At 51.6% G+C, this 20,815-nt stretch overlaps 1 protein-coding gene and 1 pseudogene across 1 annotated transcript in view; one reads left to right on the top strand and one right to left on the bottom strand.

The window, feature by feature from the left end:
- Positions 1-7,220: 7,220 nt before the first annotated feature.
- ZBED4 (zinc finger BED-type containing 4) overlaps positions 7,221-20,815 on the top strand; it is a 43,401-nt gene continuing 29,806 nt past the window's right edge. The window contains exons 1-2 of the mRNA XM_036761179.1: positions 7,221-7,344; positions 8,218-8,294. The gene's annotated coding sequence lies outside the window, so the exon portion shown is untranslated. The remainder of the gene's footprint in view (positions 7,345-8,217; positions 8,295-20,815) is intronic.
- On the bottom strand, positions 18,587-19,175 carry LOC118851666 (annotated as a pseudogene).

Here is a 20,815-nt window from a genome sequence, read left to right as displayed (position 1 = left end):
TCCTGACTCTGAGGCCAGCTCTCCATTGGCTGCCCATCCTGTTGCTTTCATGGGAACAGATTATGCTCATTAATATCTGGGTCCCAGGCTGGGATATAAGCCCCTGAGAGGCTGTGATGGAAGGACTCATGATCTCACACAGGACTTCCTTGAGAAAAGGAGAATGGGAACTGGCCTGCTTCGCCCCGCTTTATCCCTCTTCCTGGCTCCCACAATTAAGTGAACTTAATAATAGCAATATTTCTATGGTGTTTTCAAGTCTGCCTTGCACTTCACACATCTCACATGATCCTTTGGGGTAGGTGCTGTTGTTGTCCCTGCTTTACAGATGGGGAAACTGAGACACACAGGTTAAATGACTTGTCCAGAGTCACATGGCTGGTAAGCACTAGATGCACCAGCTGAGCTGCTGCTAGAATGGGAAGGAAGAAAGAAGACCGAAGGAGTGGGGTGAGCAATGGTGAGGGGGCCTCAGTCCTCCAACCCTGTATCCTCTCCTGTGGCAGCTTACTGATTTTACATATGCTGATAGGTGAAAATGCATTCTCTCCTGAGAAAATGGCACATGCTAAGTTTGAGCCTGCTCTTCCCATGGGCCCTTTGGCTATTGGGAAGAGCGGGTTTAATGTTTAGTCTCAACTGTTGCTACTGTACCATCTTAGTGAATGCCTTTGCTCAGAGCTATGAGGTATACTGACTTAACGAGAAACACTTTTAATGGGGGCTCTTGAGCTAAGGTAGGAGGAGCGGCTACTCACAGGGTTACCCTGTGATGATGGGAAAGCAGTTGCACTCTGATGACCCAAGCCACAAATTTGAGGGAAAGTTGGGGAAGAAGGCCAGAAGGGATGCCACAGAGGGAGACAGAGCAGGAATGAGTCACCCTGCAGGGGTGGGCAAGGCGCCATGCCAAGGCATCTGCTCCAGCCCTGGAGACGCTTTCAGATGGTGATGCTGAATCTTTGTCACCTTCTCCTTTCTCCAGCTGCAGCCACAGAGCCTCTCTGGCCGTCACGCTAGGGCCGCCAGATGTCTCATATGTGGTGATGTTTCATACCTTCACCTGAACGTAAAGCCAGGGTGAACCTGCTGGTCCTTTTGGTTAGCACAAAGTCCCTCCAGGGCCAGATCTGGAGGCATCTGAGCTCTCTGAATGGGAGCATCCAACAGCCCTCTCCTACTGTGAACTCGGAGTACCAAGAAACAATCCACACAGTGGGTCCACCAGCTCAGACACAAGGCAACCCAAGTCACTTCCTATTTATTAAGAACCTAGAGGATCTGGAATTAGAGCTCAGCAAAAGCTTCAGGAAGGAGGGGGCATCCAAGTGTGGCTTCCAGAGGCTGCAGGGGTGGGGCTCGTCCCGCCCAAGTCTGGGGCTTACTGCCTAAGCAAAGACGTGGAGTCCAGAGATGACAGGATGACAAAATCAGTCCAGCTTGGCCAGCACACAGCCTGAGTGAACCCTGCTGGGGTGAGATCAGGCTGGAAAGGAAGGTAGGAGGATTGCTAAAGGTCTTTAATGCTATCATCAGGAGGCGATGGTGGACCACAGAAGACTTTCCAGGAATAGAATGATGAGTTTAGACCCTTGTATGGGGAAGATTGTACGCAGCACTGGACCCAAGAATGATAGACCCAACAGAAGGAAACCAGAGGTCATCTAATCCACTCCCCTGCCCCTGGTTTATAGAGGAGGAAACTGAGGCCTGAATACTTTTTAGTACCTAGGATCAAAGTGCAAAGAAAAGATAGTTTACCAGAAGATTAGGCCAGGAGGTGGTGGAGTACATAAAGCTCTGGCCCTGGGGTCAGGAAGATCTGAGTTTGAATCTGGCCTCAGACATTTCCTGGCTGTGTAACCCTGGACTTAATCCTCAACTGTAAAATGGGGATCATAGCAGCACCTCTTCAATGAGACATCTGTAAAGTGCTTTGCACAGTGCCTGGCACATAGTAGGCACTTAATAAATGCTGGGCCCCCCCACCCAGTCCTGAGTTGTTCCTGCTATGATCTTGAAACTGTACTTTTTTCTTCTGTTTAAAAAAGGTTTATTATCTGTTTTTACATTCTCACAGGTCAATTGCGCTGATCAAGCGTATTCACCCCCTTCCATTCAACAAAGTTAGCACCTCTGCGGGCCCCTTGCATTTACATCCGAGGGATCATTCAAGGCAGCTGGAGACTCAAATGCAAAACGGGTCCCTCCTGGGCCTCAGTATCTGGCCTTCTAGCACTGTACAGGTAGGTGAATGCAGTATAAATGGAAAGTCAGTGGGAGTGGGAAGTGAGGGGATAGGGCCACTGACATCGAGGGGAATGAAAGAAGAGGGAAGAATCCTCTGTATGGGGGGGGGGCAGGAATAATATGTGATCATCCTAGAAAGACAAGCTTGACCAGAACGGGAAGGGCTTGGAACGCCAAACAGAACAGGCTTTGTCCTACAGGTGAGGGGGAGAAGCAGAAGGGGGTTGTCCCTGGGCTGTGGTAGGACTATACTCTGTGCAGCTATGCAGAGAGGAGAGGCTGGACCAGGTAGAGAGAGATTGGGTAAGAGGGCATTTCAAAAGCCTGAACTAAGATGAACAGAGACCAGGAGTGGAGGTGATAGATTCTTGAGGAACAGGGGAAGGAGAGTAAAGAGTGGAGCATGACTCACTTCCAAGCTGGAACCTGGGTGACTAGAAGAAGGGGGATGCTCTTGCCAGAAATGGGGAAGTACAGGAAAGAGAAATGGGCTCTCCTTTGACTAGGTGACATTTCTGATCCTCATGGGAAACCCAGGTAGAGATGTGGGAGGGAAGCTTAGGAGAGAGATGTGAGTGTCATGTGTTAAGGAAGGCGTAGCAGAGGGCCCCAGACAGAACCTTGGTATTCACCTTTGCTCCTGCAAAGGGTCTAGGGAAGGAGCAACCAGATGTGCAGGAGAACGAGGACAGAGCAGTGTCCTGAGCACCCAGGGAGAGGATCTCCACGGAAGGGGCACCCCACAGGATCAAATGTTGCAGAGGCATCCCAGAAGTCATGGCCAGAGGAGACTGAGTTGACGGATGACAAGGTCATTGGTGACCTGGGGAAGGAGAGTTTCAGTCCGGGGTGGAGGCAAGTGAGAGTGCAAAGGGCTGAGGAGCAAGTAGGGGCTGAGAAAATGCAGGGAGTAAAAGCACAGGCTGAGTTTTTCTCCAGAGTTTGGCTGTGAAAGGGAGGAGACGGGGCAGTGAGGTCTGCTCTCCATGTATTATTGCCTTGTCCTAAATTTCTCCCTCCTCCAATTCATCCTTTACAGGGAAGCCAACATAACCTTCCTTATACAGACACAAACCTCTGACTGCTTCCTGTTGTTTACAGGACAAAATGTGAACCCTGTCCACTAGCCCATCCAGTCCTCTGAAATCTGGCCCCAACCAGCTTTCTTTGACAGAACTCCCCTTTGCATAATCCCTACTCCAGCCAAACAGGACTGCAAACTGAGCTGTGACCTCCCCTCAACCTCCCCTGCCTCCCTCCATTCCTCTAGGTTCTCGCCAGGCCAAAGACTCAGCGTTTCGGGCTGTCCAGATAGTTCTCTACCTTGGAAGCTGGGTGTCAGGGATGCCTCCTCCAGGAAACCTGGTACCGCCTGGCCAACCAAAGGCACCTCTCCCTCCTCCAGCTTCCCGATGCACCTTGGTGCCCTAGCCCTCTCTGCCTAGTACCCTAACTGGATGGGTCCTGTCCCCCTCCTCAACAGGCTGAGCTTCAGGTCAAAGGCTGCGTGAATTTTCCTCTTTGCCTCTCCAGCATCGAGCATAGTGCTTAGCACACAGTAGGCTCTTAATTAAGATTTGTGCCATTTAACTCCTTTGGATGATACTTGAAATGACTGGGCCTGAGAAATGTCGTGGCTGTACAAGCAACTTCTTTTTGCTTTCCCAGCCCTGGAGTTGAAGGCTTAGACTAGGGTCAGAGGACTCTGAGGGAGAAGGGTCCTTTCCATCTCCCCAAACCCCGTACAAATTGTGCTCTACAGAAAGGGGACTCGGTTTGTGAGGCGACAGATACACTTATGCATGAAGTCTTTCTTGATCACCTAGAGGGTGTGTGATCTGTACTTAGTGCCCTTTGGGGCAGGGAGTTCTGGTGAGGCAGAAAGTAGGTGGGATCTGGGCCCCTCTCCCCAGGGGGCCATCCATGGAGGCCTGCCTCCTTGCTTCTGCTGCTGCATGGTCAGCATCTGGGGCCCAGGGTCTCCTGTTGCTTGTATTTCCCCAAGTGGTCCTGCTAGTTTGTCAGAGGTGAGAGCCTACAAAGGTGTGGTGTGCTGCGAGCTTTGGCCTCCCTTCAGGCCTTCTAGGCCAATGTCCTGGAGGAGTTGTTCGTCCTTCATTCTCAAAGAGGACTGTGACATCAGGAAGGTGATGCCATGACTTGCACATGAACTGGATTTGAGGGAGGGAGGGCTGTGCAAAGTCACCAGCCTCACTTTCTCCTCAGGAGCCATCTGGGTCCAGTGGCAGGATATAAATCAGGACAACTAGAGATGGCCCTGACGCAGTGGGGACCTTGGTCTTTTCAAGCTAAGGTGTTTTCCAGGTCTCAGTTTGACTGAGGCAACACCTATTCAGTGATTAAGGCTAGGTAAGAAAGGAAGCAAGGAATGACCTCTGGGAGGGGAAGACCCTCAGAAATAATTACTATTTACATTGACTCTGAGCCATCAGAACCCAAACAGTGACCAGGTGGAGCTTGGGCTGGGACCTATTGTTGGCCAATAGATGAGTGCCAGAGTGATTTGGGTTGAAGGCATAGTCCTTAAGAAAGAAATCTAGCCATAAACCCACAACCTGTGAGTAGCATGAGCTGCCCCCCTGGGGTTCTAACTGGCCAGTTCTACTTGAGCAACACAGTTGGCTCCTTCCTTCCTCCCTCCCTCCCTCCTTCCTTCCTTCCTCCTTCCCTCCTTCCTTTCCTTCCTTCCTCCCTCCTGCCTTCCTTCCTTCCTTCCTCCCTCCCTCCTTCCTCCCTCCTTCCTTTCTTCCTTTCTCCCTCCCTCCTTCCTTCCTTTCTTCCTCCCTCCCTCCCCTGGTCCACATGGGGCAGCACAGCCTTACCTGCAGGTGCTCTGCCCCAAGGAATGCACATTTTGATCTTGGAGGGGACAGAGGATTTAGAGTCAAAAGCTTGGCCAACACATGCACCCGACCTACTGTTGGTCACTCCCGGGTCCAAGCTGTCTGTCTCACAGGACTCAAAGCCCAGGCTCCATGATTTTACAGGGGCAGGGCCAGCCCGGGCCCCCGGTGAGTCCTGAGTGGGGGCTGGAGGGGAAGGAGTCCTGGTTTCTTCTCGACCCCGGCCCTCCAAAGCTGCCTCTCCCTTTGATCTTGTGCCCCCAGTGCCCAGCACAGTGCAGGCCACCCTACGACCCAGTGTTTGGTGACTGGTCTCCAAGCCTGGCCCCGTTATACGCAGGAGGGAAGGAACAGACGTGCCCAGGGTCACTAGGCTTCAGCCCACTGAATGACTGGGCAGCTGGTCTGTGGCCCTGGCAGGGGGTTGTTATTTTGTAAAACCCCTTTTTATCGACGACTTCGGTGCCCCCCCCCCCCAGCAAAGAATGACAAAGAGGAACGTAACCAGTTCTGCCCAAATACCCCCAGCGGGGCTCGCTGCCCTGGGCTCCCCGCCGGCCTGGGGCCCCCAGCCTGCACAACCCGGGAAGCCGGGCTTCCTGGTGGGGGTCCCATCGCCCCCTCCCCACGAGCTAGGGGCCTTTCGGGGTGGAGGATGGGGAGCCTTGGCTCGTGCCTCCCCCTCGGGCAGGGGGTCCTCATAGGGCCTTGGCCACGATGACCCCGGCTGCACCCCCTCCACCTCCTGCCCAGCTCTTGGGAACAGCAGGGGCGCCCCTCCTCCACCCGCGTCCCTCCCCGGGCGGCGGTGCGCCCCCTCACCTGCGGCCCCTCCCTGAGAGAACCGAGGGACTCGGTGACCCCACCCATCACCCGTGGCCCCGCCTGAGGGGACCCTCCAACAACTCTTCCTGGGGTCTCGGTGCCCAACCCCCCCCATCACCTGTGACCCCGCCCTGGAAGTCCCGCCCTCCCCCGCCCTCCCCCGCCCCCCCCACTCTAGGGGCACTTGTGGGCGGAACCAGAACTCAGAGAGGGGCCGCCTCCTCCAGGCGGAGTATTTTAGGGGCGCCGGGATGCGGCCCTTGGCCTCAGTTTCTCCTGGATGCTGCAAAGCCCGCTGGAGCATGGCACCTATCACTACGCCCGTTCTCCGGACCGGGAAGCTGAGGCTCGGAGGGGTTGGGCACCTGGCCCGGAGAGGGCCAGGCCGGGCCGCGCCGCGGAGGCGCACATTTTCCGCTCCCTCACTCTCTGCCTCCCCCCATCCGCCTTTGGGGCCTACCGCGGCCGTGGGCGGGGCAGCCATCCGGTGACGTCACGAGCCCCCCCCCCCGTCTCTCGACCCTCCTCGCCAGGGCGAGGAAGGCGCATGCGCACGTCGCGGGGGCCGTAGGCATTGCATGGCGTCACGCCGGCCCTTCATCGACGCCTCTTCCCGTCATTCTCCGCCACAGAAAATGCCGGGGAGGGAGTATGCGTGGGGAGGCCTGACGACATGTACGTCATTCACGTTAGCGTTAGCGTTTCTAGGCGATCCCCACAGCGGCCGCGGCTCTCACTGAGCGAGAGTCTCTTTTCTTGCCGGCCTCAGGTTTCCACCCCGCCCCCACTGTGTCCTTCCTTGCTTCGCCATGGCATGGAGCAGGAGCTTCCGGGCCGCCTCGGTCATGGGGCGGAGGCGGGCCGCGCGGAGTCCCGAGGCGGGCTCTGGCGGAGGCGGACAGCGGCCATCTTGGGGCGGCCGAGGGGCCCTGCGCTCGTTCCCGCCCGCGCTCTCCGTTCCCCCCCCCCCCCGGCCCCGCCTCCAGTGGCCTCAACTCTTCCCCCCCAGCCGGCCTGCGCGTGCGCGCTCTCGCCCCAGTCTTTTCCGCTCCGCCGGGGGCGTGCGCGCTCCCGCCGCCGGCCGGTTCCCTCCCCCGGCAGGACGTGCTAGGGCGTGCGCGCTCCCTGCCTCTCTCCTCCCCCTCCCTCCCCCACCGTGGTTGGCCGCCGGAGCTGGAGCCGCGGGCGCCCCGCGCGCTGTGGGAGCGGAGCGGGAGGGGAGGGGCGGGGGAGGAGGAGGAGGAGGAGGAGGAGGGAGGGAGCGGGCAGGGGGAGGGGGAGGGGGCCGAGACAAAGCGGCCGCTAATGAATGGGGACCGGGATCCGGATCCGGCTGCTCCTCCTCCGCCTCCGCCTCCTGCAGCCGGGCCGCCGGGCCGAGGCCCGGGCCGGGAGAGCCGAGGAGGTGAGTGCGGGGGCGGGGGAGGCGCGGCGGGGGACGGGGGGGCGGCCCCCCAGGCTCGCGGTCCGGAAGCGCCCACCCCCCGGGGCCGGGGCCCCCATTGTCTGCGGCCGCGGCCCCGGCCCCGACCCAGCCCGGCCCGGCCGCCACGCGGCCCCGCGCCTTGACAGCTGCCCCGGGCCTTGGGGGGGCCGTGACCCCGCGGCCCGGCCCGCGGAGCGCCCTCGGACCCGGGCCCGGCCCGGCTCCCTAGCGGCGGGCCGGGGGGGGGGGGTGGAGCGGAGAGGGAGTGGGGGCGGGGGCCCCTTGGGTCGGCTGGGGCGGGCTCGGGGAGAAAGGAAGTGAGTGTGGGCACGGAGCGTGAGAGGGGCGGGCGGGAGCCCGCCGCCCCCCGGCCCGCCCCGGCCGAGGCCTCCGCAGGTAGAGCGGCGCGGGTCCCGCGGGAGCCTCCCCTGGGTCACGGTGACACGGCCTGCCGCGTCCGGGGCAGGTGGACAGAAGCTGGGGGCGGGGAGGGCACGGCCACAAGTCCTTTGAGCAGGCGGGCCCGGGTCCGAGCCGGCGCTGTCCGTGTTCCCTGACCCCCCAGACCCCGCACAGTGAGAACCTCGCGCCGTGCGGAGAAGTCCTAGGTTTGGGGAGCGGGGAGGAGCGGCTGACCCGCGGCCGCCCCCCCCCATTTGTGCCGGTTCATACCGGGATTAAGCGGCTCGTGTTTTGGGGGAGACCCCCCCCCCCGTCCGGTGACTGCACTCACTCGGGCCGTGAGTGTTGGGCAACAGCGCAGATGCGGGGTTCCCACGGAAGAGACACAGGAGGAAGTGCGGAGGCTGCGGGCCGCCCCCCGGATAACCGAAAGCATCTTGTGTCGTTCAGGTCCCGCTCGGACATGCGGTTGGCGAAGTGAAGACGAGTGCGGGCCATGACGTCCGGGAGCGGGGAGAAGATGACCAGTAAGTCCCCCTCTGCCTTCACTCCTCCGTCCTGGCGCCGGCTCCTGGGCATTGCCAGGTGGGCAGGGCCGCCCTCGAGGCCTCCTCGGGCCCCTGGCAGGAAGCTGCTCGAGGTTTTGAATGGCCTAGACTCTGACCCCGCAGCCGGCCGAGCCCACGTGCTGCCTGGTTTCCTGGTGTAGTAAGGAGTTGCGCTGGAGGCGTGTTGTTGTCATTTGTCACAGCCGTTTCTGGGTGTGATCCTCCCTCCAGAATCCAACCCCCCTTGGGACAGAGAAAGAGCATCAGAAGCCCCCGGGGCCGGTGCACACAGTGTTCGGCCCCAGCAGGCCCCCACCCCTTTGCAGAAAGGAATGGTGTCTGTTTCTCCCTCCCGGGCCGCTCCTGGTCTTTGCGTTTACCCGGGATGTTGGGGTTTTTAAAGCAAGATGCCCTCCGGGACTCTGCTGTTCCCTGTTTTACCCTCCTTGGTGAACGCAGCTAAACAAAGAGCAGAATCTTTGAAGGTCTCGTTGCCACGCTTGCCAAATGCTGTAGCGCGGGCAGGAAAAACCTGTTGGTGTGGTCACCTGTGGAAACCGTTGAGACTGCTTGTGTGTTGGGGCGTACGCACCAGCACTTCCCTTCCATGCTGAGGCCCCCCATCTGCGACTTTGCTGCAGTGATTTTTGAAGCCCCTAGAGTTGCCTTACGCACCCCTCTCTTGGCTCCCCTGGTTTCCTCTCGCTTTTTGTGGATTCCCTTAGATCTCCAGTCCTTATCACATCTCTCGGGACTCCCTCATCTCGCACTGCAGCTCTGGTGGTCCCTGGTGTTAGTCCCTTGTGCGCTCTGGGGCCTCCCTGCGTCTGGGGGAAATGGCTTATCTTCATGATGACTTGTTCCCTGCTGCTTTGCTGCCAGCCCCCGGGGCTGTGCCTGCCTCGCAGGGCATCGCTGCCCAAGGGATAGGCACCTACAGCCGTCTCCTAGATGGACTGTGGTTTTTTCTTTGCCGTTCCGTCTAAAACCACAGAGTTGGGTTTGAAGCCTTCAGAGTAGACGAGAGATAATCAAGGAGCTGCTGTGGTCTGATACAGCTTCGGTTATTTCACCGGCCACTTTGTGTGGTTGAAATGGAAGAAGACTGGCAGAGCCCTGGCTTCCCTATTCCCGTGCCGGTGGGGATCTGGAAGACCCTTCTGGTCCCTCTCACGGGACATGACGCCCTAAGGCTCAGCATGGTCGCTAGGGTAGTAGAGGCGTGCCTCATTTTGGGTAACCAGGAGAAAAACTGGTGGCACAAGCCAGAGTCGTAGTATTTGACCCAGAACGTGCCCAGGGCAGAACAGGGTCTAGATGACCTTCCCTCCGCCTGTTTGCTTGCTCTGGAATGCACTTTGTTACTAAGGTAGCCTTATCAGACTTCGTGAAAGGGCTCCCTGGCTGACCCCTCCCATTAGGGCCTTGGGCGTGCTGTGCTCTTCACCACACTGGGGGCAGGGGGGCAGGCTTCTGGGGGCCAGAGTGGTGGCCGTGTACCGGCCCTCAGCGAGGAAGGAAGGAAGGTGCGGCGGCAGGTCGCTGGCTTCTCTGCCCGTAAACAAGGCCCTAGTTTGCATTAGCCTCACTAGGAAAGAATGTGATCTACCAGTTTGAACCAGGCCGACCAGGGGCTGGCAAATTCTGCCGGGTTTGTGTCAGAAGGCTCTGATTTACCGGGTGCCTCGGACCAAGTCAGCCAGAGCCGCGATGCTCCAGTTCCAACGTGTCGAGAAAAAGGAGCCGAGCCGTTAAACGGCCAGAAAGTGTGTTTAGGGGAGATTTTTCTAACGTTCTTAAAGCATTTTGGATGAAAAAACATGACCGTGGGAATAAAACCATCTTATCTGTAGGCATTCACTAAAGAGGGACAGCCTTGAAGGCAGAGGTGGGATTTCACCGTCTAGGGCCACTGAGCTACAGAGGCTTCCATTGCTGGAGCGGGTCCAGGCCTCCCTGGAGGTGCTGAGAGGTTGGGCGACCTGCCCCAGAGGGTCAGAGGCTGGGCAAAACTTACCTGAATAGAAAACAGACGTGTTCTCCTTGCTAATGAGAAGGTTGGCACTCAGATTTCCACATTATAATTATTCGGAATGTTTGTTCTTAAAACTGATGGGTGAAAGAGATAAATTCAGCGGCAGAAGCCTGCGCGACGTGCCTCTTATGTACAAGGCGCTCTCTTGGCTCTGGGGCTACTTGGACAAAGATGCCACGGCCTGCTTACGTTGTACTTCGCCACAACTGTATGGTTCCCAGGCAGTACCGGCACTCACGCCTTTGGGAATCTGGAGTTGAGGCATTGAGGAAGAAAAGGTTTCTGACACAAACCCAGCTTTCCCTAAGACAGGGCGCTGGGATTGCAGGATGACTCGAGGTCCAGTTGGGCTAGACCAGGGAAGCCCTGTTAGGGAGCAGCGGATGAAGTGAGCCCATTGTCCCATAACTCAGGTGTCAAGGGAAATCTCTGAATGACAGCTCTCTCTTCCCCCTGTAGAGGAGAATTTTGTTGGCTTTTCCAGCTTTGAATTTTTTTTAATTATCACTGTTTTTGTGCTTGGGATCTGGTTGGATAAACTTTATTTCACTTTTCAAGGTTTCAGAGATTTTTTTTTAGTTTGTTCCTTTTTACCCTCCTGGCCATAAATGAAGAGAGGACAGGTGACGTGGTGTATAGGACTGTTTATGTGTTTAGTTCTCCCCTCCCCCTGCTCTGGAGAAGCTATCTCGAGGGTGATGCCCCAGAGCAAAACAAAAGTTTCTGGCCCCTGATGCTGACTCTCAGGGTGTGATGATGGCCAGCCGATGTCATAGAAGCAGGGCTGACATTTGTTTGAGGAGTTTGTTTCATTGATTTTTTCCATTTGTTTACTGCTATGTATCGTTCCAGGGAGAGCACCTTCCCAGCTCAAATAGGAAAAAAGCAGGCTTGGTTTTGGTGGCTCAAGAAGGCTCCAAGTATAAGTGAAGGTGAATCCTCAGTGTGACCTCCAGGCCCTGGAGAGCTGGACTTCTCAAGCCTTGATGTGTGCTGGGTGCTTTTGGCGGTTCGCCCAACCCTTTTTTACAATTAAGGTTTATTTGATTTGTTTTGTTTTTGAAGAAAAACTTGTAAAGGGAGGAAAAACTAGTGAAAATAAAAATGTAAATCTTCCCCCCAACCCCCACCCCGAGTTTACAGGCCTCTGGCATCCAGGCCCTGCTCAGGACTCACTGGCTAGCCATGAGGAAGCACTTCCTCCTCAGCTGGCAGCCCTGATTGGTTCAGGGGTACAAGTGGCACGGCCCGCTTTGGAAATGAACAAATGGAGTCCTTGGGCAGCTGTGCCGGGCTAATGACGCTGTGCGGAGTGCTTCGCAGTGCATTCTTACTGGAACCTTACAACGACTGTGAGGAAGGTGCTGTTACAAGACCCATCTTACAGTTAAAGAAACTGAGCCAAACAGCAGTGAAATGGTTTGCCAGGATCATGCAGTGAATAAGGATCCGTGGCTGGATTTGAACTCTGATCTTCCTGACGCCAGGCCCAGCGTGCTCTGTCCACTGGGCCAGTGGCAGAGCTGGGTCCTAAACCAGGCCTCGTACCAATCAGCCCGTGCCTCTTCTGGGCTCTGCCCCCAGAGGGCCCACATTCTCATAATAACAGATGAGAAGGCAGTCTTTTAAGATGTTGAGAAGGATTTTCAGGTGTTGGCAGGTGGTCACAAGGCACCAAGGCAAATCCGTCACTGCCCCCACACATGAATGTACATGGTGTTCAGGATTTGATAGGGAAACAGCCTCATTTTAAAAGATAAACTTTGGAGTGTGTGAGAGGAGGGCCAGGATGTTCCTTCCTCAGCTTACACGATGCCGTATGAGGAATGATTGAGAATAAACAAGCACTTCATGGGATCCATTAAGGGGATGATAGACACAGAGCCCCTGGTTACCTGGCCACGCCCTCTTAGCAGCTTCTTAGAAGAGCTCTCACCTCTAAGGGTTGGTGGAGCCCTTTCTCTGGGCCTCCAACCGAGGGAGGAGAAGGTGGGCTCCCTGCTTCCCCAGCTTCCAAGAGAGGGTCTCATTGAAATTAGAAGAAGTTGACATCCAGCAGCATGGCCATGCCCACCTGGGGTGCTATGCTGGCTGTTCTGGGGACATGGCCATAAACTGCTGCCCCTCTCCCAAGGAGATTCTGATCTCTAGAAACTGTATGCAAAGAGAAAGAGGAAAGGTCCAGGGCAGTGCCCTACAGGGATGAACAGTGGGTGCTCCAGGGCTTCCGTGCCTAGACCATGTTCAGTCTTCCTGTCTCTATGGAGTCTCTGAGATTCCTTCCCTTACTGCTTGGGTGATGATGTGTGTGTGTGTGTGGGGGGGGGCTCTAAAAGGAGCTCCCCACCTTTAAGAAGCATGATTAACTAGGGCCTTTTGGTTTCTATACCACCATCATTTCCCAGGGTGCTGCTGGGGGTGTTGTGTGTGTGTGTGGTTGGGGGTGTGGGAATCAAACTCTCCTTTGTAACAAAGAGAAAGCATTTGAAGCTGCGTATGCAGCACTCTGGTCCAGGAGCTCCCCACCTCCCCAGGCACAGTTCAGGAGTATTGCAGAGTTTGGCCGTTTTCCTCTTTTTGGGTTTTATTGTTCACGTCACTGTTGGCATTGTCGTGACAGTCATTCTCTCTGGAATCGGCTTTGGTTTAGATGTCTCCCCACATTCCCCTAAATTTCTCCTGTTTGTTTTTTCTTAGCGCACAGTAGGTTTCCTCCATTCCTTCTCCACGCACTAGCTAAGCGCCCTGGCCTCTGGGGCCTTCGAAGCAGTCTGATGTGCTGTTTCCTAACTGATAGGCGCCGGCTTAGGCTTCAGCTTTTGACACCACAAAAAGTGCTGATAAAAATATTTTTAGTATGTATGGGATCTTCCTGTGTTCCTTCCATGTCTTTGGGGATTATGCCCTGGAGCAGGATCACTGGGTCAGCAGGTGTAGAGAGCTCTGTCTGATGCCTTTGTTAGCTCTTCCCCAGTCTGGTCTGGATTGGAAGCTTGATCAAAGTCAGGGAGTCCAGGCCAGTTTGACTTGGATTGATAATGCTCCTTAGGGTTCCCAGTTCCCCTTTGGAACCCGCTTCCTGACTCCTCTGATCTTTGGGTATTTGGACCTTGCTTGAGAAAGTCACTTCTCTCTTGGCCCCAGTGATTCCCTCCCTGGACTGACCTTGCCACCCTCCCCTATAGGTCTTAATGGTGCTTGGCCTTGCCCTCATTCTTCTCTGGCCTAATTGGTTTGGCCCAAGTAAATTCATAAGCTGATTAAGAATGATTTTATCCTCATGAAAATGAGGTTCTACCTTAAGGACTAATGTTCTGGGCATGAAACAGTCACTTCTAGGCATTATATACAAATATAAAATACTGAATTGTGCAGTGTACAATTAGCGACTAGAACCGTGGATTATAATGTACTAATTGTGTGGCATAGACAGCTAATTCTAGAGGAGTTTGGGGTTGGGGGGATGCGATTAGCTAAAGCTCCATAGGACCAGAGGGACAGTGGGGCCTGAAAGGAGGCCTGGGATGGCCAGAGAGAAGAGGGCCAGGGGTTTGGGAGGAAAAACATGAGTGATTATGGGACAGCCTTCCTGGAATCCTTGGGGAGAAGGTTAGAAAGTATATCCAAGGCCATGTTTGGGAGGTTCTGAAAATGAGACAGAGCAGCTTAGATACCCCTTAGGAGCAGGCTGGGCAAAGGACTACTTTCAAGTCCTGACCAAGGCCTGTGATTTCTCCTCTGCAGCATCTCTCAGAGGCGTCTTCTTCTCTCCTCTCCTTCTCTCCGCCCTTCATCCCTTCCTGCCTGAGCTGTTGCAGTGGCTGTGGGTGGGTCTGTCTGCTCAAGTCTCCCGCCTGCTCCAGTCCCTCCTCCATTCAGCCTCTAAAGTGATTTTCCTAAAGTTAGGTCTGACCCTGTCAGCCCCTGCTTAGTAAACTCCAGTGACTCCCTGTTGCCTCCAGGAGCAAATACAAAATCCTGTTTGGTGTTCACACAGCCTGTCCCTCCTTCCTATCAGGGCTTTTGACACCTTACTCCCCAACATACATTCTTTGATCCAGGCATGCTGGCCTCCTTACGTTCCAGGGACGAGACCCTCCATCCAAGAGCCAGCCCTAGGCATTCTCTCTGGCTGTCCCCCATGCCTGGAAGGCTGTCCTTCCTCATCTCCGCCCCGGGCTTCCTTTAAGTCCCCCTTTACAGGAAGCCTTCCCCAGCCCCTCTTAATTCCAGTGCCTTCCCTCTGTTAAGTATTTCCTATTTATCCTGTACACAGCTTGCTTTTGTATATATTTATGTGTTGTTTCCTCTGTCGTATTGTAACCTTTTGGGGTCAGGGATTGTGTTTTGCCTCTTTTGGTTTCCCCAGCACTTAAGACAGTGCCTGACACACGTTGTTCAGTCATGTCTGACTCTTCATGATCCCATGGTATGCCAGGCCCTTCTGTCTCCCAAAGTCTGTTCAAACTTATATCTGTTGCTTCCATGACACTATCCACCAGTCTGCTCTGCCATCCCTGTCTCCTTTTGTCTTCAATGTTTGCCACCATACAGGTTTTCTAATGAATACTGTCTTCTCATTATGTGGCCACATGTATTTAGGCTTCAGCATTTGTCCTTGCAATGAATTTGTGGTTGTTCAGTCATTTCAGTTACATGAGTCTGACTCTTCATGAGCCCATTTGAGGTGTCTTTGGCAAAGATAGTGGAGTGATTTGCCATTTCCTACTCTAACTCATTTTACAGATGAGGAAACTGAGGCAAACAGGGTTAAGTGACTAGCTCAGGGTCATAGGGCTAGTAAATGTCTGAGGCTGGATTTAAATTCATGAAGATGAGTCTTTCTGATTCCAGGTCCTGCACTCTCTCCACTGTTCCACCTAGCTGCCCAATGAATAATTTGAATTAATTTCATTAAGTATTGACTGATTTCATCTCCTTGCTGTCCAGGGGACTCTCTAAAGTCTTCTCCAGGACCACAACTGGAAAATTCTGCAGCTTTCAGCTTTCCTCATAGTCCAGCTCTCACAGCTTTGACTCTACAGACCTTTGTCAGCAAGGTGATGTCTCTGCTTTTCAGTCTGCTGTCCACATTGGCCATAGCTTTCCTTTTAAGGAGCAATCGTCTTTTAATTCCATGGCTACAGTCACCGTCCACAGTAATCTTTGAGCCCAAGAATATAAAAATCTGACGCTGCTTCAACTTTTTTTCCTTCTTTTTTGCCAGAAGGTGATGGGACCAGTTTCTAAGATCTTAGGTTTTTTGATGTTAAGCTTCTACACTCTCCTCTTTCTCCCCATCAAGAGGCTTCTTAATTCTTCTTCACTTTCTGCCACCAGAGTGGTATCGTGTGCATATCAGAGATTGCTGATATTTCTCCTAGCAGCCCTAATTCCAGCTTTTGATTCATCCAGCCTGGCATTCATCACACGATGTACCCTGTATACAAGTTAAATGAATAAGATGACCCTTTTCTCAATCTTAAACCACTCAACTGTTCTACATTTGGTTCTAACTCTTGCTTCTTGGTTTGAATACATGTTCCTCGGGAGACAGGTAAGGTGATCAGGTACTCCTGTCTCTTTGATACATTTTGTTGTGATCCATAAGTCAAAGGCTTTAGTGTAGTCAGTGAAGCAGAAGTAGATGTTTTCCTGGAACTCCCTTGCTTTCTCCATAAGTCAGTGAATGTTGGCAATTTGGTCTCTGCCTCTTCAAAAACCAGCAAGTTCTTCTGGCAGTTCTTGGTTCACATGTCGCTGAAGCTTAACTTGCAGAATCAACTCTGCTGGTGTGTGTAGTGAGCACAAATGTTCGGTAATTTGAATGTTCTTTGGCATTGCAGCCCTTTAGGATTGAAACGTAAACTGACCTTTTCCAATCCAGTGGCCACTGTTGAGTTTTCCAAATTTGCAGGCGTATTGAGTGCAGCACTTTTAACAGTATCATCTCTTAGGGATTTAAATAGCTTGGCTGGAATTCCACCATCTCCACTCGCCTTGTTCTTAGCAATGCTTCCCAAGGCTCATTTGACTTCATTCTCTATGTGTGGCTACAGATCAGTAAGCACACCATCCTGGTTATCAGTGATGTCAAGATCTTTCTGTATAGTTCTTCAGTGGATTCTGACACATAGCCTGACACATAGTGGGTACTTTATAAATGTTTATTGAACGAATGAATTGAATGATCTAAATTTCCTCACCTTTAAAATGGTGATAACACTATTTACCTTATGGGGTTATTGTAAGAAAAATGCTTTAGAAATTGCAAAGCACTATGTATTATAAGTTATTCCTCATCTTAAGTGTGTATAGTCCTTCCTGCAGAACAGATTGACTGGGCCTGATGATGCGATGTATGTCTGTCTCTGCATTTTATGTTGATCACCATCCTGGCATGAGTGAGTGGAGCGTTTCATCGTCACTCCCCTGGATTTATGGTTGATCATCCCCTTGCCAACACCTCAGAGCTTCTTTTCTCTCTCATGTTGTCACTGTGGGCTGCTCCCTTCGCCTCCTTCCTAGTTTCCTGTGAAACTGTCCATTTCATCATTTTCAGCACACTAATATTCCATTAGGCTCTTGTACCACAACGTGTTTAGCTGCTCCCCAATAGGAAGAGACTCCCTTAGTTTCTGATTTGGGACTATTGTGAAAAAAGCTGCCGTAAATATTTTAGGACATACAGGTCCTTTTCCTCTTTTCTTGATTTCTTTAGGGTACAAGTCTGATTATGCATAGCTTAGTAACTTTTAGGGCACAGTTCCAAATTGCTCTCCTGAATGGCTGGACAATTCACAACTCCACCAACTATACTCTAGTGTGTCTGCTTTCTTACAGATCCTACTTAGGATATTTGTCATTTTCTTCTCTTGTAATTTTTACTAATCTGATGGGTTTGAGGTGGTGCCTCAGAGTTGCTTTAATTATTAGTGATTTAGAGCATTTTTTCCATGTTGTTAACCATTGATGGGTTGAATTTCTTAGAAAACTGCCTATTTATATCCTTTGAACATCAATTGGGAAATGGTGCTTAGTTTTCTAAATTTGAATCTTGCTTATATTTGAAACTTCTGTCAAAGAAACCAGTTGTTGTTCCCCATTAACTTGTTTTCTTTCTAGTTTTAACTGCATTAGATTTGTTTGTATAAAAGCTGTTAAGTTTTGTATAACCAAAACTACCTCTTTTATCTCGCAAGATCACATTTAGCCATGAACTCTCCCCCAGTTCATGGGCCTGAAAGGTGATTTCTTCCTTGCGCCTCCAATTTATTGAAGATCTGACCCTTTCGTATCATACAGCCCCATTTGGTGGCCTTTTCCAAAACTGCCATCGCTCCAGTAGTGCCCTCTATCACTAGGTTCCGTGGATCAGAGACACCCAGGCAAGCTACCATGATGGCTTTGGGCTGGTCAGCCCCCAGGGCCTTTATCGGTTGGCATGTTCTGTATCAGATCCTACACATTTGACTTCTTCTGTTCATTTTCCAGGACTTAGTTGTATCTGTCAGTCCTTTGCTACTGTGCCATTGTCACCCTGACAATGGTCTCTGGGTGTCTCTGTGACCTTTCCCTCTGGCTGTGACCTCCTTGGGGTGTGTGCCATGGAGTGGGATTCCTTGAACAAAGGGGCTGCACACTTGACTGACTCATCTATCCAAATGGACTTTTCTTATTGTTAATGTAACTTCTTCACCTAGAGTAGTGCTATGTAAGAAAATGTGGTGGGAAGAGGTCCCTGGCCATTGCAGCTATCCTGGTACTGAGTGGGAAGGTCCTGAATGAGGATGGAAGCAGCTTCTTTCTTCTTTTTTTTTAATTTATTGAATAAAAGAAGTGTTTCCATAACATATATGTTATATGATAAAAAAGATGATTGTACACAAAACTGCAAACCTATTATGTACAACTGGCTATTCTTTTTTTTTTGTCATAGTAATAATAATAAAACAACACAAGAGATTAAAAAGGGAAATAGATGATCAAGAAACCATTAGAACAAAAAGCTACCTTGATGAGTGGAGAACTGAGGATCTCAGCCTCAGAAATCAGCAGTTTGGGGAGGGCACCCTCCAGCTTGGAGGTTAGTGTGTAAACCTTCTTGATTTGTTGTCTGTGCGAGTGTTGGGAGGCAAGGGGCCATAGAGGGACAATGGGAGGGCTTGAAATCAACTCCCCTAGTCTCCAGCTACTTCCCATTGTGGAAAATAAGGCCACATCTTAGAATCTGACATTAATGGCAGTGCTCTGTGATGTTCACTACCATTGCCTTCCTCCAGCTGAAGAGAAAATAGCCTGTTCCGGCCCCTGCTGCCACTGCGATGCAGAGGTACTCATCGTAGGTCATAAAGATAAGCTTCAGGAAGTAGCTGATGACTACCTGGATGACATGCAGCACTGACTGCAGAAGGTGAGGGAAACTCAGCACCTGTTGGCCACCAGTTTTGTGTGTTTCCATAAGGATAGTTCCATTTGGTCCTGGGACTGGCATGGAGTTGTAGCAAACGCTGACCTGAGACTTATGCAGCAAGCTCTCCCGGGCTATCTTGAGGCCTTCGTGGAACATTGGTAGCAAAAAGGTAGCCACAAATGCCCCAGCCATTTCCCCAGTTGTATTGGTCACTAACCCAAAAAACAGCAGTTCCACATTCTTATAGCCAAAATAGAAGGTCATGGGCATCATCATCATCATTATCACATCTCCTCCATCCCACTCATGACCGCCAGAGGCTGTAGTGGATGAATGATGGTGGAGGGAGCGTAGCACTATTATCACCTATGTGGTTCATCCCATGACTGTGTCCCATTCCAAGATGGTTCATCTTCCTAGGAAAGGCTGAAAATCAACAGCAGAATCCTCTGTCCTAGATCCAGGCATCACCACCAGCTCCTCTGAGACCCTTCCTTTCCTTGCTATTCTTTTTAAAGATACAATAAAATCATCTAAATTTTTTTCCTTTTTTCTTCCCCCCCCACCCCGAGATGGCTACCATTAGACAAAATATATATGTAAATTTATGCTATACGTACTTCTGTTTATCATTTCTTTCTCTGGGTGCAGATAGCATCTTTCTCCAGTAGTCCAAATGACTAATTTGCTCAAGGTCATCCTTAAACCAGCATTGCTGTTGCTGTCGATAATGTTCTCTTGGTGGTGCCCATTTCCCTTGTCATGGTTTTGTGCAAGTCTTTCCATGTTGTTCGGAGAGCAAGCTCATCCTTTCTCACAGTGCAGTAGCACCTCATCACAGTCATACACCACGACTTGTTCAGCCATTCCCTGCAATTTCCAGCCCTTGGTCGCTGCAGAGGGAGCTGCTAGAAATATTTTAGAACATATAGGTTACTTTCCTTTTTCCCTAATCATCTTTGGAAATAGACTTAGCTGTGGTGTTGCTGGGTCAAAGGGCGTAGGCAGATTCATAACTCTTCGGCATAATTCCAAATCTTTCCCCATATGGTTGGATCAGTTCACAATTCACCAACAATGAATCAGTGTTCCAGTTTCTGCACATCCCCTTCAACATTTGTCACTTTTCCCCTTCAAACATTTTAGCTACTCGGGTAGGTGTAAATTGATACCTCAAGGTTGTTTCAATTTGCATTTCTCCAATCCATAATGATTTAGAGCATTTATTCATATGCCTATAAATTGTTTTGATTTCTTCATTGGAAAGCTGCCTGTTCATATCCTTTGACCATTTATCAGTTGGGAAATGATTCGTATTCTTATAGATTTGACAAAGTTCTTTACATATTTGAGATAGGAGACCTTTACCTGAGAAACTGTCTATAAAAATTATTTTCCCATTTTCTGCTTTCCCTCTGATCTTGGCTACATTTGTTTTATTTATACAAAACCTTTTTAATTTAATGTAATTGAAATTATCCATTTTACAGCTAACTTTGCTCTCAATCTTTTGTTTATTCCTAAATTGTTTGCCTGCTCATAAGTGATAAGGAATATATTCTGTGATTTTCAAATTTTCTTGTAATATCTCTCTTTATTTCTGGTTCACGTGTCCATTTTTTAACCTTACCTTGGCAAATGGCATAAGTTCTATGCCCACTTTCTACCATACTGCTTTGGAGTTTTCCCAGAAAGTTTTACTGTTTCTGGGGTATGTTGTGGTGCTTTAAAAAATGCTTTTCTAACAGATTAACACTGAAAAGCAGTAAAGACCCACTGAACTTGCTTATCCACTATTCATGTTTAAATTAACTTCAGCACATAATACATTACAGTTTTTCTGTATGAGGGATTTGTGATCGGATATTCAGATTAAAGGACATGTTCTGAAGGCGGGGGAATGGTGGTGCCTGTCCATGTTGTGAAGGGGCAATGGAGCACAGATGGGAGGTGCCCTACTCCTGGCAGTTGGGAATGAGACCGAAAGGAGGTGTAGAGGCCAGTGTTGTGGAAGAGACGAGGTGGCTCAGGATCCCCGGCCTTGGCCTGTGC

The sequence above is a fragment of the Trichosurus vulpecula genome, chromosome 5 (assembly GCF_011100635.1).
Source record: "Trichosurus vulpecula isolate mTriVul1 chromosome 5, mTriVul1.pri, whole genome shotgun sequence".
Lineage (NCBI taxonomy): Eukaryota > Metazoa > Chordata > Mammalia > Diprotodontia > Phalangeridae > Trichosurus > Trichosurus vulpecula.
The sequence above is the reverse complement of the archived record's forward strand: the minus strand, read 5'-3'. Positions and strand labels throughout refer to the sequence as shown.